Source organism: Eulemur rufifrons, chromosome 7 (genome assembly GCF_041146395.1).
Source record: "Eulemur rufifrons isolate Redbay chromosome 7, OSU_ERuf_1, whole genome shotgun sequence".
NCBI classification, from domain to species: Eukaryota; Metazoa; Chordata; class Mammalia; order Primates; family Lemuridae; genus Eulemur; species Eulemur rufifrons.
Genome location: NC_090989.1, coordinates 78,041,600 through 78,068,187, shown reverse-complemented (window position 1 = coordinate 78,068,187; position 26,588 = coordinate 78,041,600). Strand labels below are relative to the sequence as shown.

Sequence of the window (26,588 nt, the reverse complement as noted above, 5' to 3'; positions counted from 1 at the left end):
TCCTCACCTCAGCCTCTCAAAGTGTTGGGATTATGGGTGTAAGCCACCACGCCTGGCTGGATTTCTTTTGATGAGCTATAAATCGATTATTTTTTCCCTCCCTCCTACCAAAAAAAAAAAAGATGAATTAGTAGTTTAAAAACATTCATCCTGCAAGAGACCTGCCCATGAACCAGCAGCTAAAGCTGAGGTTCTCTAAATGTGGTCACAGGACCAGGAGCATCAGCATCACCTGGAAATCTGTTAGAAGTGCTAATTCTCAGGCCGCTCCCCAGATGTTCTCAATCAGAAATACTGAGGGTGGGGACCAGCCACCTGTGTTTTAACAAGCTGGCTAGGTGAGGTTGATGCATGCTAAATGTTGAGAATCTTTGATACAGCACAGCTTCTTAGACTTTGAATGTGCATAGGAATCACCTGAGGATTTTGTTAGACACCAGATTCAGATCACTTGGTCTGGGGTGATTTTTGTCAAGATTTCTAATTAGCTCCCAGGTGGTGCTGCTGCTGCTGGTGCTAGGACCACACTTTGTGAGTAGCAAGGATCTGAAGAACTTCCATGAGCCATTCCAAGAACTGCTGCGATCAACAGTCTCTATCAAAATTATAACTACCCCAGTAGTTCCAAAGGAAACACTCCTGAAAGAGAAAATTTTACGTGTGAAGTAGTGATCATAGACTTATTTTAATTGAAAGAAAAAGAAATAGCTTAACTGTTCAGTAATAGAAAAATATAGTTGATCCTCCTTATTCACAGATACTGTATTTGCAAATTCATCTAGCAGCTAGAATTTATTTTTAACCGCAAATACATCTGATACTTTTACAGTCATTAACAGACATGCACAGAATAGTGAAAAGTTTCTATCACTTAACATACTCCCAGCCAAAGTTGAACAAGGTGAGTCTCTGCTTTCTTGTTTCAGCTCTCCTATTGTAAACAGCTATCCTTCTTATGGTCTACTTAGTGCTCTGGTTTTTGCATTTTTGTGCCTTATATTGGTGATTTCACTGTTTAAAATGGCCCCCTAGCATAGTGCTGAAGTGTGTCTAGTGTTCTTGAGCACAAGAAGGCAGTGATGTGCCTTACAGAGAAAATATGTATGTTAAATAAACTTCATTTAGGCATGAGTTATTGTGCTTTTGGCCATGAGTTTGATAATAATGAATTAATAATAATTCAGTATATATTAATAATATATATTGAATAATATAATACTAATGAACAATATATATTATGTAAAGCATCTTTAAACAGAAACACACACAAAACAAGGTTATGTATTGATCAGTTGACAAACATGCTGTGACCAGAGGCTTAGAGAACTCTAACCCTGTATTTCCCGTAGTAGCAATGCTTCCGTATTCACTAATTCAGTGTTTGCAGAAGATCTACAGAACTTAACTATTGTGAATAACAAGAATTTACTGTAGTTAATGACCAATTATATGCTGTCATTTAAAAATGATGAGGATAAAATCTATGCAATAATATAAAAACTGTATAGTAGTCCCTTCTTATCCAAGGGGGATATGTTCCAAGATGCCTAGTAGATACTTGAAACTGTTGATAGCACTGAACCCTATATATACCATGTTTTTTTCCTATACATACATACCTGTGATAAAGTGTAATTTATAAATTAGGCACAGTAAGAGATTAACAACAATAACTAATAACTAAAATAGAACAATTATATAACAATAGACTCTAATAAAAATTATGTGAATATGGTCTCTCTTTCTTTCTCTCAAAACATCTTATTGTACTGTACTCACCTATTTTTGTACTGCAGTATCCAAGGGTAACTAAAGCCATGGAAAGCAAAACTGTCAATAAGGGGGGACAACTGTGTATGATACAGTGATATGAGAAAAGAAACAAGAGACAGAGATTTTCAAGTAGAGTACAATTAGAGTTACATTAAAATTTTTAAGTAAGAAAATTGAAGGTGGTATACCAAGATTTTTTAAACTTTTTTATTGATACATAATAATTATACATATTTATGGAGTACATATGATATTTTGATACATGTATGCAATGTGTAATGATTAAATCAGGGTATTCAGGATATCCATCACCTCAAACATTTATCATTTCCTTGTGTTGGTAACATTTCAAATCTTCTCTTCTAGCTATTTTTTTATCTGAATAGTATTCCATTGTGTATGTATACTACATATTGTTTATCCATTCATCCGTTGATGGACATTTGGGTTAATTCCATATCTTGGCTATTGTGAATAGTGCTACAATAAACATGGGAGTGTAGGTATCCCTTTGATATACTGATTTCCTTTCCTTTGGATAAATACCCAGTAGTAAGATTGCTAGATTATGAGGTAGTTCTATTTTTAGTTTTTTTGAGAAACTCCTATAGTGTTCCATAATGACTGTGCTAATTTACACTCCCACCAATAGTGGGTAATAGCTCCCTCTTCTCCCCATCCTTGTCAGCATTTGTTATATTTTGTCTTTAGGTAATAGCCATTCTAACCAGGGTAAGATGATATCTCATTGTGGTTTTGATTTGCATTTACCTGGTGATTAGTAATATTGATAATTTTTTCCCATATTTTTTGGCCATGTGTATGTCTGCTATTGAGAAATGTCTATTCAGATTCTTTGCCTACTTTTTAATGGGATTAATTTGGGGTTTTTGGTTTTTGGTTTTTTATTTTTTTGCTGTTGAGTTGTTTGAGTTCCTTGTATATTCTAGGCATTAATCCCTTCTCAGATGAATAGTTTGCAAATACTTTCTCCCATTCAACAGGTTGTCTCTTCACTCTGTTAGTTGTTTCCTTTGCTGTGCATACGTTTTTTAATTTAATATAGTCCCATTTGCCTAGTTTTGTTTTTGTTGCCTGTGCTTTTGAAGTCTTAGCCATAAAATCTTTGCCTAGACTAATGTCCTGAAATGTTTCCCTGATATTTCCTTCTAGTAGTTTTATAGTTTCAGGTCTTATGTTTAAGTTTTTAATCCATTTTAAGTTGATTTTTGTGAGAGAGAGAGAGAGATCTAGTTTCATTCTGCTGCATATGGATATCCAATTTTCCCAGCACCATTTATTGAAGGTGTCATTTCTCCACTTGGAAATTAAACAACATGCTCCTGAACAACCATTGGGTCAATGAAGAAATTAGGAAGGAAATCGAAAAGTTTCTTGAGACAAATGAAAATGAAACATAATATACCAAAACCTATGGGTAGAGCAAAAGCAGTGCTAAAGGGAAGTTTACAGCAATAAATGCCTACATAAAAAATGTAGAAAGATTTTAAATAAACAACCTAATTATGTACCTCAAGGAACTAGTATAGCAAGAACAAACCAAACCAAAAATTAGTAGAAGGAAAGAAATAATAAAGATGAGAGCAGAACTAAATGAAATAGAGATTTAAAAAAATACAAAGGATTGATGAAATGAAAGTTGGTTTTTCTGAAAAGATAAACAAAATAGATAAACCACTAGCTAGACTAACCAACAAAAAAGGGAGAATACCCAAATAAATAAAATTAGAAATGAAAAAGAAGACATTACAGTTGATACTACAGAATTACAAAGGATCATTACATACTTATGAACAATTGTACACTAAAAAATTGGAAAACCTAGAGGAAATGGATAAATACCTGGACATATACAACCTACCAAGACTGAACCAGGAAGAAGTAGAAATCCTGAACAGACCAATGAGTAACAAGATTGAATCAGTAATAAAAGGCTTCCCATCAAAGGAAAGCCCAGGATTGGCTGGCTTTACCACTGAGTTCTACCAAACTTCTAAAGAAGAATTAACACCAGTTCTTCTCAAATCATTCCAGAAAACTGAAGAAGAGGGAATTCTTCCTAACTCATTCTATGAGGTCAGCATTACCCTGATACCAAAAACCAGACAAGGACACAACAAAAAAAGGAAAATGCAGGTCAATATTCCTGATGAACATAAATGCAAAAATCCTCAACAAAAGACTAGCAAACCAAATCCAATAACACATCAAAAAGATAATAAACCACGATCATGTAAAATTTATCATAGGGATGGAAGGATGGCTCAGCATATACAAATCAGTAAATGTGATACATCTCAACAGAATGAAAAACAAAAACCATATGCTATAGTTTTGATGTGGTTTGTTTTTCTCCACCAAATCTCATGTTGAAATTTGATCCCCAATATTGGAGGTGGGGTCTAATGTGTGGTATTTTGCTCATGGGGGCAGATCCTTCATAAATAGATTAATGCCCCCTCTCATGGGTGAGTGAGTTCTCATGCTGTTAGTTCCCACAAGACTTGGTTGTTAAAAAGAGCCTGGCACCTTCCCTTTCTCTCTCTTGCTTCCTCTCTTGCTATGTGATCTCTATACACGCTGGCTCCCCTTGACTTTCTGCCATGAGTGGAAGCAGCCTGAGGCCCTCACCAGTTGCAGATGTCCAGTCTTCAGTTTTTTCAGACATCAGAATCATAAGCCAAATAAACCTTTTTTGTTTATAAATTACCTAGCCTCAGGTATTCCTTTATAGCAACACAAAACTGACTAAGACACCATATGTTCATCTCAGTCAACACAGAAAAAGCATTTGATAAAATTCAACATCCCTTCGTAATAAAAACTATCAACAAATTTTTGAATAAAAGGAATATATCTCAACATAATAAAGGTCACATATGGCAAACACTCAGCTAACATCATACTGAATGGAGAAAAGCTGAAAGTCTTTCCTCTAAGACCTGGAAGAAGTTACCAACTTTCACCACTCTCATTCAACATAATATGGGAAGTCCTATCCTGAGCAATCAGGTGAAAGAAAGAAAGAAAAGACAACCAAATTGGGAAAAGGAGGAAGTCAAATTGTCCTTCTTAGCAGACGACATGCTCTTATATGTAGAAAAACCTAAAGACTTCACCAAAAAACTCTTAGAACTGATAAACAAATAAAGTTGGAGGATACAAAAATCAATATACAAAAGTCAGTACCATTTCTGCACACTGATAACGAACTAGCTGGAAAAGAAATCAAGAAAGCCATCCTATTTACAATAGCTACCAAAAAAATCTCTAGGAATAAACTTAACCAAGGAGGTGAAAGGCCTCTACAAAGAGAACTACAAAACACTGGTGAGAGAAATTAAAGAGGACGAAAGATACCCCATGCTTATGGATCAGAAGAATTAATATTATTAAAATGACCATAGTACTCCAAATAAACTACAGATTCAATGTAATTTCTATTGAAATATCAATGACATTCTTCACAGAAATAGAAAAAAAAAATCCTAAAATTTGTATGGAACCACAAAAGACCCCAAATAGCCAAAGCAATACTGAATAAAAAGAACAAAGCTGGAGGCATAACGTTACCTGACTTCAAAGTATACTACAAAGGTATACTAACAAAAACAGCATGGTATTGGTATAAAAATGGACACATAGACCAATGGAACAGAATAGAAAACCTATAAATAAATCCACATATTTATGGGATTTATTTGAAAATCACAGCCAAGTGATTTTCACAAAAATTTTTTGAGTTAGGGTGATATAATTATTTTTTTCTGTTTCTCAAATTTTTGTAATATTGCTATATAGTTTAAAATGTTACACTTTAAAATTTGTGTCTTACTAGTTCTGAGGTACTTACATACTAAAAGGGACCTCCTTTTCACTTCCTTGAGCAGCAGAGGCAATACATTCTGGTTGAGGAGTTGATCTTCTTAGGAAAGACCTTTTTAACATTAATATAAGAGAGTATGCTGCCTATGTTAAACCAAATGAAAGTTGCTCTAAAAGACAATATGACTACCCAAGAGTAATCCAGAATTATAAACCTCTGGCAAAGGTAAACTCTGTACTTAACAGGTCCTATTAGAACCATGATTTGTAAATAATTTGCATTGCCTAATCAGAGCTTTCTGAATTTCTCCACTCTTTCAACATGGTTGAGCATTTGGCCTCTAAAGTCAGACAGACGAGAGTTGAGTCTTGATGTTTCCATTTATTAGCTATATGCCTTGAATAAGTTATTTAATGTCTCTAAGTTTCTCTTATGTATATAATAGAGATAGCTATAGAGCCTAGTGAGGATTAAATGAGAGCACAATATATTGCATATACTAAGCCCTGAATAAATGGTAGTTACTAATATATGTTAGCTTCATTCCCTTCATTGATTGTCTAACCACATAAAAAGACTGACAGTTGATACCTGGAGGAAATCTTTCTAAAAGAAGAAAGAAAAGAAAAAGCAAAAAATAAAATAGTATTCCCATTCACAAGAACTCACAGTCTACTTGGAGAGATTGACATATACACTATGTTATAATAAGACAGCAGCTCTCAAACTTTTTGGTCTCAGGACTGAAAAAATGTGAGGACCCCAAAGGGCCTTTATTTATGTGAGTTGTATCTTCTACATTTACCATATTAGAAATTAAAACTGAGAAGATTTTATAATATTTGTTAATTTATTTTAAAAATAATAAACTTATTACCAACATAAAGGACATTTTTCTTTAATGCAAAAGAACTATAATTTCCAAACCTTCAAAATATTTTTGTGAGGAGAATGGCATTGTGAAAAGGGATATTTGCAAATCTCCTTAATGTCTGACTTAATAGATGATAGCTGGATTCTCATGTCTGCTTCTGCTTTCAATCCATTGTATCAAATGGCCATAGTGGCCCCTGGGAAATTCCACTACTTGTGAGAGAAGGTGAGCGAAAGAGAAAAATAACCTTGTTATTATGAAATAACTCTGACCTCACAGACCCCCTGAAAGAGCTCAGGGATCCCTAGGAGCACCCTGAGCACACTATGAGCACCATTGCATGGGGTGTGAATGTGAAGGGGCAAGAAGAAGAGCTAACATTTCTATTGTGCGTACTATGTGCCCAACACTGTTCATAGTGCTTTACATCTTTAACCCTCATGATGTCTCTGTGTGGCGGTGCTATTATTATTTTCCCTAATTTCCAGATGAAACCAAAACACAAAGAAAATAAATTTATCAAGATGGAGCCAACATTCAGTTTCAGACTATCTGGCTCCAGAGTCCAAACTGTTTTTCCATGTCACTGCACTGCTTCCCTCCTTGGGAAGTGCGTAAAATTTCATAGACAAAACAACTTTTTTCTTTAAGATTAAGTAAGAATGAAGGTTCTTATAGACAATTCTAACAGAACACTTCATTGGTACTAAATACAGAGCAGGATTTTATCATTATAAATCTTTTCAACCTTCAGCTTTATCTAGTAAGTTTCTTCTAAATCACTTTACATTTAGATTTTTTTCCTTTCTTGTACCTGCATTAACAGCACCATTCTACACACCCCAGTCAGTCCAAGGTTCCTACCAATAGCTACCAGTTACTGCAATTTCAAGGCTAAAGACAGGACTTTTTCTTCTCTTTTTTTCTTGTGATAAAATATACATATCATAACATTTACAATTGTAATCATTTTAAGTGTGCAGTTTAGTAGCATTAAGTATATTGATATTATTATACAACCATCACCACTGTCCATCCACAAAACTCTTTTCATTTTGTAAAACTGATACCCTGTACCCATTGAACAACTCCACATGCCCTCCTCCCCAAGTCCCTGGCAACCACCATTCTACTTTCTGTCTCTATGAATTTGACCAAGTACCACATGTAAATGCAATACTTGTCCCTTTGTGACTGGCTTCTATCACTTAGCATAATGTCTTCAAAGTTCATCCATACTGTAAAATGTGCTAGCATTTTCTTCCTTTTTAAGACTGAATAATAAATACAAGATTTTGCTTAAGAATACATTGTAAACACAGGATCTCAAGAAGTATCAGTTAATTGTTAAAAGTGAATGTAAAATACTATAGAATTTCAAGAAAGGGACATAGACTTATAATGTACTGCTTCTATGCCTTATTACAAAGTTATTATTGTCAACATTTATCCTAAAACTCATAATATTGCTTGGGTGAATATAAGAATAATTCAGCAGGAGATTTAAAAAATGGCTAACAACTAGAACGCATCAGATCTACTGTAGCCGTTTCACATAATTCTGACCACCTTTCCCTTTCTCATGCTTTTTTCTGTTCCCAATCCCTTTTCCCTCGTAGGGAAAGTAAAACAAAACCCTCTTTCATCTCTTCCAGGAATGGCCATTTTAATGGAACTGTTCACAGTTAAAAAGCAGACGGGTTGACTATTTTACTCTGACTTTATAAAATAAAAACCTAAACAAACTGAAATACGTTCTATTTGAGTATAGCCTGTGCTTTTTTGTGGGCGAGTGGCTGGGGTGGGTGGGGTGGGTCATAGTCTTTGAGAAGGATATTTATAGGAAAGTTTCTGCATTCTCCTAGGACCATACAGAGAACTCAGCTCTCAGAACATGTTCTTGAATGACTGCTGTATGTTGTGCTATGCCTGGGGGTGGTAAACAATAGCAAGTTTGGACATATTAGATATAAGATATAGTATATTAAGGACATTATATATTGGATTATGGCCTAAAGAGGTCAAGGACTTAAATCCTTATGTAAGGATTCCTGGATTCAAACTCAATTCTTATGACTCTAAAGCTCATATCACTAGGATGGGTGAGTTAAATCACATCTCATGGAATTTTCAACCTTCCCATTGTTAGGGAAGATTTTTAAAGTATTTCTTTAGTTCTTAATTTCTCATGTTTCCAGTAACTAAATATAACTGCAAAATTTATACATACTCTAAGGAGAGATAATGTTCTCTAGAAGGACCTAGTTTGAAATCAGATGGACCTAACAAGCCATTTACTAAATGTGTAACATTGAACAAGTTATGTTAACCTTGCTTCACCTCAGTTCTATCCTCTACAAAATGATGATAATACTGACCTGCATGAAGATATAAAGATTAAATGAGCCAAAGTATATAAAAAATTTAAACGTAATACGTAGGTGCCTTAACAGATGTTGGCATTTTTTCTTCTAAGGTGTAAAGCTCTTGCATGTTTACTTTATACCAAAATATGCCTTTATTTGAACATGAGCTATATTTAACACTTAGCTCCTTTGCTTAATTCTTGATCTGTATGAATTTAATTTTTTGATATAATTTCTGTAGAAAGATCCTTGTTTCTTAATATGTTTATCACCTATTTCAAATACTCTGCTTTTCTCTCCTTCTTCCCAGTGTATGCACTTTTCTCTTTTTCTTTCCACTATCCTAAGCTTTACCTTTACATGCTTCCAGAATAACATTGCTGGATTACAACTTAAATTGTTTTGTTATGGTTTGTTTGGTCCCCTTTATAATGTCTCAGATCCAACAGGCTTTTCTAATTCAACATCTATTTCTAATTCAGCTTTTAAAAACACCATTACAATTCAGGATTGTTGTTGGTTTCCTTTTAAAATTGTATTTCCAAAACTTCCATAACAATATTATATTCCTCTGCCATTATGTGAATATATACGAATATACTGAAATCATAAACAGATAGATAACGTCCTTCCAGACCTCCTGTGACAAAAGCATTTAAAGGAGTTGAGTTGAAAGTGATATAAAGATTTGAGCTGTTTCCCATTGTTAAGGAAAGGAAGGGATACATTACTAACTCTCATTAAGCCTCATTTTTCCTCAAAGAAAGATCAATTACACCAGCTCTGCTTACCCCACATGGCTATTATGAGGCTCAAATAAAACTGAAATATATGAAGTTACTTTGGAAATGTAACTCAATATAGAAATGTAAGATAACAGTGATTATTGTTATTCGATATATGTTCCTAAGGACATAGACCAATGGAGCACACCTGCTGTAAGGAGCATCTTAATTCCACCCCGCCTCCACCGCAAACAAATGAGACCTAATCATGATTCTCTTCCCTCCTTCCCTTAATTTTTCTTACTGTCAATCAGAAGGGTTTGTGTGACTGAAGGCATTTAGACCTTGTCAGTGCTGGGTGTTGTGTTTGTAGAGTTATTTACACCTCCCAGCAGCCTAGCCCAAGACAAACAGTCCCATTTAGCTAAACAGCAACTCGCCATACCTGTCATTGCTCTGTTAACAAGGACGTTAATCAAACATCTTCTGTACTCCTGGCTGTGGTAACTTCTTTCAAATCATTAAACTACAAAATTGTTGAATTCATAAATATTGAGTAGTACTAAATGCTATTATGCAGTATATTAATGCTTCAGTATATAGCATATTTTCGCATAGCAAATATTTATATTGCACTATAGATAAACTTATTTTGATTTTGATGGCAAAAATCTAAATCTTTCCTGCTAATTATGTAAAAAGATCTCCTTAAAGCTTTCTAAGAAACTCCCTGCTTTCTCAGAGAAACGGGACTTTTTTTTGCTTTGCTTTCCTTTTTAGATGGGGGAGAAAGAAGTCATCAGTCTGACCCTTAAATCTAAGAAGTCATATTGCCAGAAAAGACACAATAACACATTTCTCTGCCTGACATGAGGGTTGTGGAGTGGACTGGAGCCAGAGGCTTTTTTATATTCCTGTCAGGCGTTGGGCCCAGGCCTGTCAGTGGCAGTGTGGCTGAGACTGGAGTAAAGCCTGCCCATATGCCAGGGAGACTTTGAAAGATCGCCTGGCCTCCCCTGCCTCCTGGAAGGACTGCACTTAAGGGGAATCTGCAACCTTTTTGTCCTGTGCAATTACTCACTGGAAGCTTTAGGATCATCCCTTGCCCTGTGTGTGGGAGGGTGGCAAAGGGGAGGGCAGAACACTGATCGGCTATGATAAAACAAGCTGATATACCCCGAGCAGGTTTTGAGGTATTTGGACAGACTTGGGGGAGTGAGAGGAGGAACATTCGAAATGGTGTGATGTAAAGAACTGACAAGCCCTGCTGTCTGTTCCAGGAAATAACCAAGAGCCCTAGGAAGGGGACCTGGCACTATCTTTGGGTCTGTGATCCAATGGGCTAGCCTTAATGCCCTTTTAGTTATAGATGTAAAAATAATTCATTTATGGTTTATCAGATGCATCAGCAAGAAAGACATTTTCCCCCCAAATTTCAAACTTTTGATCTCATATCCCTGTGAAGACAAATGAGCAGTCTCTTGCTCCCCCAAAGCAGATGAATCCCTCTGTTCCTTATTTTATCTCACTGTACTTAGTACCGCTGTTAGAAGCACTTAGCATAGTCTACCTTCATTTAGAACTGTGTGGGTTTGTGGCTATCTCTTCTACAAGATATTACCATCTCCCCCACTAGGTTAGATTTGAGTTCTGAAGAGCAGGGACCATTTCTTTCTTTTCTTAAAAATTATGAAAGCAGGCATACCAAAAGATAAAGAGGATGCTATCTTTACACTTTATCCCCATATGACTTCTGAGAAACACAGTATCTGGCATGTAGCAGGCACTCAGGAAAGGTTTGTCAAATTGTGGTGCTGACTTCCTTCTTATACTTGTGCAATCATCATTTCTATCCTTTGCACAGTATGTAGAATCACAATAATTTTCTCTGGAGGCCTAAAGTCTCAGAGTCAATGCAAATACACTCTGATATTCATGGAAATGGTAGCTGCTCTGAAATGCCTTTGGATTTTCATTTTGGTTTTTTGTTTATTAGAGACAGGGTACCACTCTGTCACCAAGGCTGTAATGTAGTGACACAATCATAGCTCACTGCAACCTCAAACTCCTGGGCCCAAGTGATCCTTCCACCGCAGCCTCCCAAGTAGCTGGGACTACACGCATGCACTACCATGCTCAGTTAATTTTTTGTTTGTTTTTTTATAGGGCAGGGTCTCACTATGTTGCCCAAGCGGGTCTTCAGCTCCTGGCCTCAAGTGATCCTCCCGCTTTGGTGGGATTATAGGTGTGAGCCACTGCGCCTGGCCTGAAATGCCTTTAGAACAGTGGGGCCCACGTTAAACAGTCCTAACTGTTGACGGTTGTTAAAACTCAGAGGTAGCTAAGTGTTCTGTTCTGAAGACTTAAAGTTTAAAGAAAGCGGTGAAACAATAAAGGTATATATAACTAATGGGAATATGGATTTGGCCTTTGATGATAGAAGTAGTTTGTTATCTATGTTCACTGTTGCATCTTTTAGCCATCACTGATTTATTGAGGAGACCAAAGAGTGACTTATGGAAGACAGAGGGTTTTGAAGAAAGGAACACTGTTGAATTGAGGAAAGGATAGGTAGCAGGAGATTATTTGTGTGTGTTTCAGTGTTAGGGAGGGGAGGAAAAAGAAACAAAGGATAATGATAAAATTACCCTTGAGAAATACTGCAGGTCACCCAGCTAAGGATAAAATGGGTCCATAAAATTTGTAACCTTCCTGACTTGAGTGTACTAATTATGTGAAACTTTTCCCTTGTGTTTGTCTCTGCAACAATATTTGTAGTTCTTTGTCCCAGTTTCAGTTTAGCTACTTCCTTAATCAGTTTCCAACTGCCTTGCCTGATAGAGTATGTGAAAGTATAAACCCTGCCTTGTCACCTCCTCACTGCAGCTCCTCTGCTGGCCTTGATTCGTGGTGGCTCTAGTCCTCCACACCAGAAAACCCTCTCTCACCATTGCATCCAGCCACTCACTAGCTCCTATTAATTCTGTCTTCTAAATATCTCTCGGCTTCTTTCCATTCTCCCTGGAGTAGCTTTTTCCACGCTCCATTTTCCCTTTCTCCATCTCCTACCCTTAAATAGAATCATCTTTCAAATCTAATCATGTCACCTCCCTTCACCTCTCCATAGTTCTCTGTCTATAGGAGGGAAAAAAAAATCCTCTAATCTACCTTTCCAGCCCTATTTTCTACATCTCTCATCACCTCTCACCAGCCCTGCTGACGCCTTTCCCTCTCTCTGGATAACCACGTGATTTCTTTCACGCCTCCATGCATCTGTGCGTGCTTATCCCTCGGACACATACTCTCCAGACCCCTTCCCTATTCATCCTGGATGGCAATTTTCCCTTCTTCGTACTTCAAACATTTGTACCCATCTCCCTTAGAGAGCTTCTCTCACTACATAGCAATTATTTATTCATATATTTCTCCTCTAATAGACTCCTCCAGAGCAGGGGTCCACTGGTTTGTTCATCTTTGCATCATCCTTATTGCTTAACACAGAGCCAGCACTAGGTGATTAACAAAGCACTTGTTAAATCAGTGAATGAGCTGAATAAAAAATATCTGGTAAGTGACCACCTTCCTCACAGATATGGGAGTTTTTTGATGTAGTCTTATGATTTCAGTGGCAAATCTGAGGAGTGCTGTAGGTGGGAACTGTGTATCTGTAAGAGTCCTTGGATATTTTAAAAGACATGAAAGGTCTAAACTTTAAGTATTTAAGGAGCATGACAAAAAAACAGTTGTTTTAGCACTTCTAATTGTATTCTCTAAGAATGATCTCAGGTGCCATTTAAGGCTAACTGTAAGTTTTTCTTTTGACTTGTAATTTTCTGATTATTTTGATAAACTTGATTTTCTGCACTGTTTCCCTTCCTATTAGGATTACTCCTGTCTTTGGTCTTCTTTTTACCTGTTTATACTATCTTTAAAATGATCATATTTGGGGAAATAGTCCAAAGCAGCTAAGCTCTTAGCTTGCAGTAAGAGGCAGAAGAGAATAATCAGCAACTAGGGCACCTTGCTTGGGGGCTGTGCAAGTTTACACAAGCACATGCATGCAAAATGGTGTTGCTTCTTGTCGGGTTAAAATCACTTTAGTAGTTTTCATTTTATGGTAAATGATATCACCATTTTCTTTCCAAGAGAGATTTGCAAGTTGACTAAAAATAGATGAAGCAGCCCTAAACCTAACGCTTGTTCTCTTTCACTTGAGGACTTCATTTGCACAGAGCCCTTTGAATCCTACATTCCCTTCTAATTGACAATATTTAAAGTATGAGAATTTTTCCTATAATTTTCTGAATTTAGGAATGTGTATGGGAGTGGGTAAGAGATGCTTTTGAAAATCTGCCAGCACTGTGTCCTGCTGCTATGGCAGAGTCCCTTCCTTGTCCGGACTCAGAGCTGCCCTTGTCTTCAGTCCCTTCTCTGGATGGCTGCACTGATAGATGGAATCTCCTCGGGGAGCTTCATGGATCAGCCCTCCGTCCATTACCATGGAGCAGGATTATAATTTATAGCCCCAGATGGTGACTCCCTACCCCACCCCTACCTATTTACTTCAGTAAAGCGGCAGAGGTATTAACTATTAAATTGCTTACCTCTTTTCAAAGTAATTGATGCTATTTGCAAAGGGCTTTGTATCAAAATACTTGTAGTTATATTTTTTAAAAATTAAAGTTTCATTAGAATGTGAAGAACATTATGCATTATAATAAAAAAAAATAAACAACCGCACGGGCAGGCTTATTTTTTTTGGCATACCTCCACGTGGAAATGAGGTTTTGAGGCACAAATTCTGTTCAGATTCCTGGTTTTTTTTTTATAGAAGAGTGTCAGCTCTTTCTTCTTGGTTGATTATTAAAGCGTATGGGTCTACCCCTTCCATGGAAAGCCAGAATCTTTGCATTCCAGGTTCTTGCCAGAGAATATAACCTATAATTTTTAGCTACTCAATATTTTTTAAAGCTTGAGTGTGATAAATAATGCTCAAGGAAGATTTCCTGAAGGAGATGTAGTCCATGCCCTTCTGGGTTAAAGCAAACTTTTAAAAAGCTATTTACTTGGAATCTCTTACTGTGTCGCTTTTCTAGAATTTTAGGAATTTCACCTTATGTGAGGATAAATAATGCTCAAGGAAGATTTCCTGAAGGAGATGTAGTCCATGCCCTTCTGGGTTAAAGCAGACTTTTAAAAAGCTATTTACTTGGAATCCCTTACTGTAAGTGTCGCTTTTCTAGAATTTTAGGAATTTCACCTTATGTGAAAGAAGTACTCTTAAAAACTGTCCTAGGAACGATGCTATTGAATTTTCTGGGAGGGTATTGTTGAGGCTACTTTATCTTTCTCATTTTGGGTATGTCAGTGAAAGAAAGGCCTCTGAGACCTTACTACAAGAAAAAACTGCTTCGCCTGGACAATTCATGTTTTTATCTTACTTGAATAATTAATTGTGTCCTCTTTACTTTGATCCACAGAAAGCTCTGATCCAAATTTGTGAACCATCTTTAATAGCTGTTAGCATACAAATTATTTTTATCTACTGGTTTTTGCCTTGGGTTGGGTTTTTTTGGACATTTTATTCATATTTTCTCTTCACCTCTTTACCTATTGTACCTTGTGCATTTTTGTCAACAGCCTGGAGTGCTTGTGTCTTCTCTTAATGTGTATTTTTTACTTAAGTCTATTTAAGAAGTCAAGCTTATTATATTTAGTCTCATAACAAAACCATAATATTATCACCTTTGAATTTTAGTATTTAGTTGTATTGTTTTTAACCCCTAAGAGCTTTAACAGCTCCACAATGTGAACCATGGACAGCATTTATTAGACAGGATGTAGAGGCCAGATGACGCCTGGAAGTCTTACTGTGTAATTTAATCCTGGGTGCTGTGTTGTTTGGCTTCACTGGACTCTGAGTGTGCATATATAATTATGTGCGCATGTGTAAAAAGCCCAGCCCTGATAGGAAAGAGAGGGAGGAACATCATTAGCAGAGATTAGATTTGTCTCTCCAGCTGGGCAATGTGCCTCTGAATTCCAAGGGCTTTCCCTAGTGTAAATTATTAGACTGACTCAGCTGCTGTTCAGTTCCCCTCTGGCTGAACTGCTTTTGCTAATGCTGTTAAGCCATGGCTTAGGAAGCCAAATGTCCTGAGGTACTAGATATGTCTTATGTATGTAAGAAGAAAAACCTCCGTTTTTCTCACATTCAGAAGATAGTGGTATGTGGTCTTCCCAAATCAAAAATAAAAAGGCAAAATGGAGAGAAAGAAAAATGGTGTGTCAAACCAGCTATACCTGGAGTGCTTTGGAAATTCATAGCGGACTGAAATAATTCCTATCTGGCTAAAGCAAATAGGAGTAATCTAATCAAAAGAGTTTAATTCAGATCAGTTGAGAGTATTTGACTTTAGAGCTGCTGCTGTTCTAAAATTGGTGACGTCAAAGCAAATTAACCCCACTATGAACCAAACATACATCTCCTTGATTGATTCAAGGCCACGGGGTGATCTTGTCTGAAGTTCTTCAGTGGTGCTGGTACACTAACAGTTATGAAAACTTGAACCTTTAATATAGCATGAAGCACAAGGCTCAGCATTATATATCTACTTATTAATTGGTTGGGTACAATTTATAGCTAGAGTAAATGCTCTGCTTTAGTTTTTTCCATTGACAATTAAGACTATGTATATATTGTATTAATATAATTCAAAAGAGCATGGTGAGGTGATGGGTACATTAATTAGTTTGATTGTGATAATCATTTCACAATATATATACATATCAAAACATCACGTTGTATAATTTTTGTCAATTTATTTTTGACTATAAATATAAATAATTTTTATATGTCAATTCTCCCTCAATAAAACAAACTAAAAAACAAAACAAAAAAAAAAGCATTGTGTCTTTCCTCTGTGACTTTATTACCTAAAATGGCCAACTTATGGATACAGATAAACTTAATGGCCAATTTATCCATTGAAGGTTAGGAGAATAAATGAAATACACAGATAATATAGAAGCTGTAATTAAGTTATTATTTTAAATCTTTTATAAAAAGTCATTAACGTTTTTTTCTTACCAACTCTATTAACAAGTTGCAAAATTGTCTGATCTGAGAGTTTTTTCCTTCCTTTCTTTCCTTTCCCTTTGGGGAAGGTGTTTTCCTTTTGGGGAAGGAAGGTGCTGAGGAATAGGAGGAAAATATAAAGAACAAGGAAATCAGAGAACAATGGGATCATCCACTGATCAATTTTCAGGACTGTAACCTGCCCAGCACAATGAATGCCTAAGCACTGAGCTGGTAGTATCTACCACTGCCACCATCAACATTAGCGACAGCAGGAGCAGCCATACTTGCACTCTGCATAAATAGTAGCCTGAATAATGCATCAGTTTAAGATTAAATACTGGAAATGGTTGAGAATATATTACATTATCTCCTATGAGTGAAGACTGTATAAAGAAGGGAAATTTTAAACACAAAGGATTAAGGAAAGAAAGCCTAAGTTTCCAGTAAGCAGAAAAACAGCACTAAAGGAACAGACGACGGGCTCTCTTGTCATCACTGCTGCCAGAGAAGGCAATGAGGAAAGCACAGTGGTGGAGATGGCAGCAATTCTGGGGGTAAATTGGTGGCAAAAGTTTACACTTGAATATGAGACCTGCTTTAAATATATCAGGCTATGGAAACTGAATGGGTGATCATTAAAATTAGAGTTGGCAGTCAGGCCAGCTTCATGGGTGTATAACCAATGCCGTTACACGGGGACCCACGCTTGGTTTAAAGCTCTGCTGTCTCTATCTTGAAATTCTTACTAGCTCTTGAATAAGGGATCTTTCATTTTTATTTTGTACTGACCCTGCAAATTTTGTAGCTCTCCCTACTGGCAATGTATAAAATTGTCATGAATTCTTTTTTTTTTTTTTTTTTTTTTTTTTTTTTTTTTTGTTGAGACAGAGTCTCACTTTGTTGCCCAGGCTAGAGTGAGTGCCGTGGCATCAGCTTAGCTCACAGCAACCTCAGACTCCTCGGCTTAAGCAATCCTACTGCCTCAGCCTCCCAAGTAGCTGGGACTACAGGCATGCGCCACTATGCCCGGCTAATTTTTTTATATAGATTTTTAGTTGTCCATATAATGTCTTTCTATTTTTTAGTAGAGACGGGGTCTCGCTCAGGCTGGTCTCGAACTCCTGACCTTGAGCGATCCACCCGCCTCGGCCTCCCAGAGTGCTAGGATTACAGGCGTGAGCCACCGCGCCCGGCCATGAATTCTTAAATGGTGTTCTTACTAACAATACATCTGAATACATTGAACACTTCCTGTAGCATGCCTCTTTTTGCTCAAAGGCCAGCATGCTTATTCCTACCTTGCTACTGTTAGATTACTAAAAGTGGCTCTGAAGAGCATGTCCATGCCAGTGAATGTCTTAAGGGAAACTGCCTCAATTTTATGCCCCAAAACAATGCTATTTTGCTAATAAGGCATGTACGCATTATTTAATATAATCGCATGAACTTCAGAAACTACGCATTTTGCTTATTCCAATTACTCTGGTCTTGAACAAAAGCTTTCTGATCATTGCATAAGTAATGAATAATGTTTTTTATGAGGCCAGATTCTTTTGATCAAAAAGAGACTCGTTAGCCCAGCATTCCAAACCTTTCATGATGTGGCACCACCCTATACTTAGAGCACTGCTGATCACTGCTCTCCATGTACCTTACATTCCAGCTATTCCAGACTGTTTGCTATTCTTGGAAAATGCCATTTATTTTCTTGCCTTCTATTCTTTTCTTCATGCAGTTCCCTTTGACAAGAATGTATACCTTCCTCCAAATAGCACCCCTGTTTCTCCCCCTCCTCTACCTTTTCTCCACTGGTGTGACTCTTACTCTTCCTTCAAGGCCTCACTGTGTTGCTCAAATGTCTCTTTCTCTGTGCAGTTTTCCCCTAGATATTATCAATCAGAGTTAGTTGGTGCTTCCTCTGCTGTGCCATGGCTAATACAGTGCTCGAAGGCCTATTTAATTCTGCCTTGTATTGTAATTACTTGTTTACTTGCCTATCTGACACATTAATAATTTGTATGCTCCTTGAGGGTAGGACTGTCTAATCCATGTCTAGTCCATTATGCGTGGCATTGTATAATAACACAACGTCTGGCACATGCTTAATACATGTGTAGTTAGGGAATTGGCAAAGCACTGGGTCATAATCCCCTAAAGTGAAACAGCCAGTTGACATCAGTTTATCTTGTTGGAAATAGTTTTCATTTTCAGAATCATTTGTGCAAGAGAGAAATAATAAAAGCAGGGTTGTCAGTGGGAATGAGGCCCCTTAGAATTATACAGTGTAGTGACTCTGGGTGAAAGAGTAATGATAGTCCAAAAGCAGAACAGTTTAAAAGAACTGGGAGGCCCCAGAGTAGCCAGGAAAGATTACCTAAAACAGTTTAAAGTCAGAAAAACAGGAAGCCCAGGCTACCACTTGCCTCTCAATTTAGCCAATCCTAACCTGTAATTTAGTTTTTAACTTTACTTTTTGTAGCACCTTCCTTAATTAAATTATACTGCCATGTCAAGGAAAGGCTTGAAATAAAGCCAGTAACATGGAAAGCATGTTTAGGAGTATGCAAAATACATTTTTATTCTACCACTTCAACTCTCAAACTAAATTCCAGCTACTGTGAAATTTGAATCTTTTCTGTTGATTCTCTTGTAGTAGTAAGGAGAGCAAGAAAGGGAGAATAAATCAGAATCTCAATCTACTGGGATTAAAAAATAATCAGTCTTTTCTTTGAGCTTCTCTGTGACCATAGCCAAACATGCCTTGTAATTTTGTCCAATGGGAGTAGACATATGTAGGCTAAAGGAAAAAGCCAATAATCCCAAAACCTGGATTGTGCAAATTACAATAGGTGGGTTAATTTCTAAGTTTTTGGTACAATACATGAACTATCCTAGCCCTATTGTTATTTCTGTAATTATGAGAAGAAGGCCATTTAATAGACCAGGTATAAGGATTTTGTTATTCCCAATAGGAATTTAATAATGATTTATTTTCGTATTTTTAATTTTGGCGCTTAATTCCTTTCAGTCTGGTGAGGTTGAATGGATGCTCCATTACGATACCCACTCTCACTAATGAGCCTACTTGTTTTTGTGCTAGGCAAATAAAACAAAGCTCCATGGAAAAATCCCTTAAAAGAAAGTTAGAAATCACAGGGTGTGGTGAGATCATCCCAGAAGAGATGTGGGGTATATTCCCACAAAATTTTTATCCAGTAAAATAAGGTTTAAAATTTTATATTAAAAGCATGCCTGTGAAGGAAAGAAAATTGTAAAAGAACAATAGAAACCCTATAAATTGTATGGGAAGGACACTCATTTGATTTGCTTCAGTAAGTGAGGGAAAGAGTTCTTGAACTCATTATCCATTTGTCTGTGAACCTTCAGGATATAAGTAATGTCTCCCTTTTTAACCATTTTTTGCCACCACCAGACCCTAGGTCTTGACCCTTAACCCAACAGTAATTCTGGAGTGGGAATCTCTAAGGCTTTCAGATTCTAAAGACATATAACCTTGACTGTGCTAAACTCTTACCTCATTTTATCCTCTAAACATATGTTTATTAATTTTCATTTAGAAACACCCAGAGGTACCTCTGTCTGAAAGGAATTAAAGGATTCTAAATACAAAATTAATTCTAATGTACACATAAATAGAAAGTTATAACTGTAAACAATGTCATTGCATTTTAACAATGCTTGCCGAAACATACACAACTAAATGGACTTTGTCTTTGTCAAAGACATCCTGTCAAAAGTGTGAGGAAAAGTGTCAGTGTCCAGAAGCCAGTTGATGTATTCTGGCAATTCTACCTTTGCTGTGGACAGCTTGGGGAGTTTACCCTCAGAATGCCTTTTGCTGATCTCAGCATTGGAGTTAGGAGAATAAGAGCTCAAATCGGTTCCCTCTTCCCCACACCATGCCCCTATTAACCACTGGTGTGTTTTCTGTTTTTGTAGTTTTGTCTTTTCTATAAATGGATTTCATATAAATGGAATCATGCAGTATGTAGCCTTTTGTGTTTGCTCTTTTTAGATTTTCTCTTAGAATCTTTTGAGGTTTATTCATAGTGTTGTATTCTATATCTTATTTTTTATTCACCTTTCATCTTTATGGAGTTTCCTGTGGTGAGGTAGGCAGAATTGGAGGAGAGATAAAATGTTTATGTTCAATCTACCACAATTAACTATAAATCTTATTTAATAGTTTTAGGGGACAAAAATCAGAAAGTGGAGTATAGAGTGAAATCTTCCAATTTGCAGCTGAAATTAAACTTATTTCAGGTGAGAAATGCCAAAACAGCAGAGAGAAACCATTGAATTCAGGATCTTGTTTTTAGAAACCCTCGATACAATGCTTATTAGTTTGATTTGCATCTAAAACAACCCCAAAAGGGATGTTTTTCTCCTGAGTACAAGTGAGGCAACTGTTGTTCATAATATTTACATAACTATTGCAGACTTCACAGCTGATTAGTGGCTAGGAATCAAATAGGTCTTTTTGTACCTGAAAACCTGCATTCTTTCCAATGATAACACATCAGAAAGATAATGTAATGAACATGGGAACAGCAACTATAATATACTGAGCTTCATTACAGTCTGATTTATTACAGTCCTAGACAGAACCTTGCAGTAATGGTAGGTTATTCACTGATGAAATTTGCTTAGTATGCTGTTTATGGCCAACTCACTACCATCATCAGAAGAGGTCTAGCAAGGAAATAAAAAACAATATCCTCCCCTTAATCCACAGCCAGGGAGCAGTGACATTTGGAGCATAATTCTGGGTGGTCATCTTAAAGAAAGTTGGACTAGAGTTGGAGATAGGAACAAGCGAGTTGATTCAAGGAGTGTGTGTCCTGCCTTAGAATTGCAGGCTGGAATTTTAATACCCATCAGTGTTGAAGAACAAAGGTTGGTATTTATAAAATGATCATATACAAATTCTGGAATTCTAGACCTCAAGGATATAAATTGAAACTTGAAAGAGTTTTGCAAATTTTTTAAGTGTTACTTTAAAATTTGAAAAGGCATTTTTAACCTTGATTCAGCAATTTATAGGACCTTTTTATTAATGCCTGGTTTCATACAAGATGCTGGGAAAAAACGGTAATAAGCTTCTCATCTAGTAAGAGAAACATTTGTGTTAAAGAGATCATTTATAATATTTTAGTGATAAAATGGGAAAATAAGCTCAATATCACTAACCCTAAGGGAAATGCAAATCAAAAGCACAATGAAGCTTTGCACAGTAGCAGTATCATAGCCAATGAGGTTTATCTGAGGTGCGATTATTGCTAATTGAAAACTTTTCTTAATACCCTGCTATGATGACTTGCAATATAGTCGGCACTGGCATTAAAGAAAAAAAAACCCACGGTGAGATATCATCTCACCTCAGTTAGAATGGCTACTATCAAAAAGACAAAAAAAAAATGCTGGAATAGATGCAGAGAATAAGGAACTCTTATACACTAGCAACGTATACTATACAGCCACTGTGGAGAACAATATGGAGGTTCCTCAAAAAACTATAAATAGAACTACCATATGATCCAGCAATACCACTACTGAATATTTATCCAAAGGAAAGGAAATCAGTATATTGATGAGCTATTTGCAACACCATGTTTATTGCAGCACTATTCAAATTGCCAAGATATGGAATCAACCCTAGTGTCCAACAGATGAATGAATAAAGAAAATGTGGTATTTATATACAATGGAATACTATCCAGCCATTAAAAAGAATGAAATCCTGTCATTGGCAGCCGTGTGGATGAACCTGGAGGACATTGTGTTCCCAAGCAGGAACAGAAAGTTAAACACTACATGTTCTCACTCATATGCAAAAGCTAAAAAAGGTAATCTCATAGAAGTACAAAGTAGAACAGAGGTTACTAGAGGCTGGGAAGGGTAGGGAAAGTGGGGGATAGTGAGAGACTTGTTAAAGGCTACAAAATTATAGCTAGATAAGTTCTGGTGTTCTATAGCACTGTAGGCTGACTATAGCTAACAATAATAAATATTTTCAAATAACTAGAAGAGAAAATATTGAATGTTCCCAACACAAAGAAATGGTAGATGTTTGGGATAATGGATATGCTAATTACCCTGATCTGATCACTATACATTGTGTGTATTGAAGCATCACTATGTACTCCATGTACCTTGATTCAACAATTTATAGGATCTTTTTATTAATGCCTGGTTCCATACTAGATGCTGGGAAAAAAACAGTAATAAGCTTCTCATCTAGTAAGAGAAACATTTGTGTTAAAGAGATCATTTATAATATTTTAGTAATAAAATAGGAAAATAAGCTCAATATCACTAACCATAAGGAAAATGCAAATCAAAACCACAATGAAGCTTTGTGCATGACCAGTATTGTAGCCAATGAGGTTTATCCAAAATGCAATTATTAGGTACATAATATCTACAATTATTAAGTACCAATTGTTAAAATCTTTTTAAATTCAACATATGAATAAGATTCTTTAATGGACTATTAAGGAAAGTAAGTGATGTTTATGTTATACCCATTCCTTTTGGAAGTAGAAATCACAAAAAACAATTATGCCTCCTTCAAAGCTATTGTCAGAAGCAAAGTATTAGGCTAAAAGGGCCACTGGCGTTTCCTAGCTTCTTCAGGTGGAGTTGTCTTTTATTATCCCTTCTTGCAAGATGTTCTAACTGTAGATCATGCTATGCTTTTTACTAAGCATGAGATTTACTAAGAACTATGAGAGTTAATGTCTAATAAATCCTCTAATACCAGACATTGAGACAGAAGAAAATTCTAATTAACCAAACAAGTACAATAATAAAGCAATCATTAGCATTTCAGAAGGATTCTCCACTTTGCAAATGGATTTACCAGCGTTACTTCAAATAGTAACTTCTACTGTTGATTTTTAAATGTTAATTTTTTTAAATGTGATTTATATGCAACTTTTTAGGAACACATGTATTAAAACCATGTGCATTTGTAATGAATTCAAATTATAATTTCTGAAGGGAGGCAGCTAAATATGTCTTTAAATTCCATTCTCTGTAATATTAATCTTTGTATTGAGGGACTACATACTGTTTTCTATCACAAATAGCTTATTACTCTGCATTTATTTTTCTTTCCATTAGAACTGACATGTATTTATTATTGTTTTGTAGCACTTAGAGTAAATATTTAACATTTATTGAGGTTCTTCCTTGTCATCCTTGTTTTGGACAGATGAGACTTAACAGGGATCCTTTAGTAGTCTGCAAATTTCAGCTATATATTGGGAGTAGAAATGGAAACTACCCCAATTAATAATTAAATAATGGGTATAGATTATAGCACAAAGTCAAATTCACATTCCAAAACAGTGATGTGAGATAAGTGAAAAATGGTTGATCTTTGCCAATTTCAAATTTCTATTCTTGGTAAAGTTCAAAATGTTCTATCATACATTTTCTAGAGTGTCATCTTGATTGAATCATTACTTTAAAGAATTAAAACTCAGGACTGCTTCAGAGAACAAACACAATGTTAAATAATGAGTAATGTAAAAGTCTAAAACAATAGGATCTCTCACTAATTTGGCTTTAAATACTTCTCTATTAAAATTTGACATTGGATCCAGAGTCTAGAGTGCCTCACTCCTCCTGGAGTTTTTGTCCTGGTGATCTGTGATACAGTCTTCTCTGAGAAGTGACACAAACTGTTGGTGATTTGGTAAAAACTTCTGGTCCTATCCACCTTTTCCTCCATTAAACCTCCCCTAGTTTTTTGCCTTTCATCTATGCTAGTACTATGATTAGGAACTTCAAGGAATCATAGTAGCAGTATTCTAATTTCAATTTAAAAATTCTCCACAAACGACTGTTGAATCTACTTAAGATACTTGAAAATTATTCCTCTGACTCTTCTGATGATTTTACATACTTTGCTGTGATCCCTTGGAGAATCATTTTAAAAAATAAAATCTCTGCCTTAATTTTATCCTGATGAATCATCATTAGAATGAGCTATACTTAAATCATTCACAGATACTACTAAAATTTGTTGCAAACCTGTTATTTTAAAGGAGGTAGTGGAGTTCTATGCATTTAGCAAATTCCTATGTACAAAGGGAAGTCATTGTCTTGATTAATCCTCACAACAGACAAATCTATTAATATGAAAAAAGTGCATAGCGCAATACTATCCAGTAGAACTTTTTGTGGTGATTCAAATGTCCTATTTCGTATTGTCCAATATGGTTGCCACTGGCTGCTTGTGGCTATTGACCACTTAAAAAGGATTAGCACAGCTAAAGAACTGAATTTTTATTTTATTTAATTTTAATTAATTTTAAGTTAAATATCTACATGTGACTGGAAGCTACTATATTCGATAGAGCAGATACAGAGTTTCAATGTTAAAAAACAGAATGGGGTAAACCCTACAGAAAGTGGGCATATTTTAGAATTCTCCACTTATCTTTATTTGTTGCTAAGAATTTTTACCCTTCATCCTAAATTTAGAACCTAGGTTCAAGGTATTATATGAGTGTATTTCATATTTTTCTGACTCAGACCTTTCTTAAATAGAAGTCCATTATAATATTGGCAATCAGATGTTGCGCTTGGGCTCAAGCTCTGAAACTAGAGTAAAACTGAGTTCAATTCCTGTCTTCACCACTTAGTAGCTCTAGGTAAGTTATTTAAACTCTCAGTGGCCCAGTTTTTCCATCAATTATTATCAGGGGGTAGTAATAGTATCTTTCCCAAAATGTTGATGTGAGAATTAGAGAAGTTAATACAGGCAAAGTGTTTAGAGCAGTGAGTAGCACATAATTTCCAGAAATGTTATTGTTATTAATATGTTATTTATCACATTGCTATGTGTGTGGATAATATTCTGTCATCCAAAAAGTGAATTTCATCATGTTATATCAGGTCCTATATTAGGTGCTGGGGCTAGATAAGGAGGAAAAAGAAAAAGGACAAGATACAGAGATAAACAATACTTGATTCTCAGTATTGATTCTCATTCTCAGTGAATTCACAAGCTTATGAGAATTAGTTGTTTCTCTTGAAAAACAGAAGTCATGGCGATTCACTACTCCCTCCAATGTGAACAATCTATGATTCTGTCATTCCTAAGAAGGACCTGAAAAAGCAACACAAGGATGACAGAAGGACCCTTGACGGCATCTTGCCTGCCAAGTGTACGTAGGACTTGCCCAGGAACAGTGTGTAGGATCTGCAGCTTTGTGAGAACTTCCAGATATATCACTGGAAGTCTGTTACTTATGCTCTTCAGTAGCTCTGTATAGCAAACTGGGAGTGAATTATTTGGCTTTAATGTTGTATAGTATAAAACAAGTGCAGAATGTGTTAAATTCATACCTCTACTTCAATTATATTTTACTATCCAACTAAACAATCCAAATACTGACAATGAATTTAGTGGGAAAAGAGAACTTTCATAATATAATTTCCTTCAAAAAGATTTTCCCTCCTCTCTCACTTGTTTGGAGTCATGAAGCTCCAGACAGCAGAGCCAGCCAATTCGTACTAAGTAGCACACGATCCATCACCTTCCTGTGGCTGGCATATGTTTTAATAGCAACAAACAGCATCAGGATATTGCTTCATAGCTTGAAAAGCACTTTCATGGCTATTATCTAATTTAATACTTACATAAATTTTATGAGGAGGCCTCCATTTTTCAGAACCCATGTGTACCAAACTGCCCCCACTATAGATGTTTAATCACAATATGGATTTAGATTTTATTGATGAAATTTTTTTTTTAACATGTTGCATGGTATTGAGACTCATGGGAGTTCTAACAAAATGTGATAAATAGTATTTTCTCTATTTAGAGGAAAAAAGATTCCTCATACTTCAGCCCAGGCAGAAAGAATAGATTATTTGGTGGATACCT

At 36.0% G+C, this 26,588-nt stretch overlaps 1 protein-coding gene and 1 pseudogene across 1 annotated transcript in view; both read left to right on the top strand.

The window, feature by feature from the left end:
* Window positions 1-26,588, top strand: part of MAP3K13 (mitogen-activated protein kinase kinase kinase 13) — a 125,607-nt gene that overhangs the window by 40,219 nt on the left and 58,800 nt on the right. The gene's annotated exons all lie outside the window — the stretch shown is intronic.
* On the top strand, window positions 21,910-22,041 carry LOC138388710 (U4 spliceosomal RNA; annotated as a pseudogene).